The following is a 1,332-nucleotide window of genomic DNA, read 5'->3' as shown; positions in this document are numbered from 1 at the left end:
CATGGGAGGAAGTTCTTCAGCTGACCAGCTTTCCCCAATGTGGAAAGGACCACAGCAAGGCCACCTGAGCTCTCCAATAGACATCAAACTCCAAGGGAGTCACAGGTGGGCACACCTGTGTAAAAGTAAAGCTGTTTCTTATTCTGGGAGCCCAATCCAAGGCTGGGGGAAGTGGGCACGGGGCTATTTGAGCATTGGCAGACTGCGGGCTGAGTCATTGTGTGATTGGTCTTCCGTCTTGTGTTTCTCTTGCCGCCCTAGTCCTGCCTTGGCTATGAGGGAGATCGTGCTCACCCAAACCGGACAGTGCGGGAACCAGATAGGTGCAAAGGTTGGCAGCTGGGGCTCTGAGGTCCCAGCTCATGCCTGCAGGGTGGCCAGTGAAGATGTTGGCAGTGGAGGGTGTGGTGCCTCTGCATTGCCGTTCCTGGGCTCCCTGCCTCGGACGCAGTAGAGCTGGGTGGCTGGCAAGGCTGCCAGGGTGAACACCAAGGGACCCAGCGGCCTGAGGGTGGGGGTGGAAGTGGGAGAAGGACTGGGGCAACTCCAGCTCCCTGAGCTCCATGACTCAGCCCTGGCCTGTCTGGCCTCTTGCACCTCTTGCAGTTCTCTTGATCTCTGACGAACATGGCATTGACTCTGCTGGCACCTACCATGCGGACAGTGACCTGCTGCAGGAACGCATCAATGTGTACTACAACGAGGCCAGCAGTGAGACCCCAGTCTTTCCCCGGCCGCCCTCCTGGGAATGCCAGCCCTCTCCTCACTGACGCCCTCCCGTTCCCTTCAGGTGGCAGGTATGTGGCCCGCGCTGTGCTAGTGGATCTGGAGCCGGGCACCATGGACTCTGTGTGCTCAGGGCCCTTCGGGCAGATCTTCAGGCCAGACAACTTCATCTTTGGTGAGCTGTGGATGAGGACTGGGGTGCGGCTCCTTAGCCAGGGCAGCTCAAAGTCAGCAAGTGCCCCAAGGTCATCTCTGTGGGAACTGTGGAACCAGGGCCCCTGAACACCCTCCCATCCTCTGAATTACTCAATATCTCTCTCCTAAATGGGCTTTGGGGGAGGAAGGCCGAGCTGTCTCCTCAAGGTGAGGAGCTGCTGATGTGATCTCCCTGCACGGAGCTGAGCTGGGGCGGTGACTACGGCCTTTGCTGGGAACGGGCAGGAGCCACCTGCAGTGAGTCTGTTAGGCTGTCTCAGGTTTGGCTGCTGATCTAGGTTCTGACAGGCAAGGCTGCTGTCCTGCAACTTTAGGGGAGAGGGTTTCATTTGCTCCACCTGCTGGGTGAATGGTGCTTTTTGCATTGTGGTGGTGACCACTGATGACCAT

At 58.2% G+C, this 1,332-nt stretch overlaps 1 pseudogene; it reads left to right on the top strand.

Annotated features, from left to right (window-relative positions):
• The first annotated feature begins 606 nt into the window (after nucleotides 1-606).
• On the top strand, nucleotides 607-1,323 carry LOC116548014 (annotated as a pseudogene).
• The last annotated feature ends 9 nt before the right edge of the window (nucleotides 1,324-1,332 follow it).

This window comes from Sapajus apella, unplaced genomic scaffold (assembly GCF_009761245.1).
Source record: "Sapajus apella isolate SASKATOON/1434 unplaced genomic scaffold, GSC_monkey_1.0 scaffold6261, whole genome shotgun sequence".
Taxonomy (NCBI): domain Eukaryota; kingdom Metazoa; phylum Chordata; class Mammalia; order Primates; family Cebidae; genus Sapajus; species Sapajus apella.
This window is presented reverse-complemented; position numbering and strand designations above follow the sequence as displayed.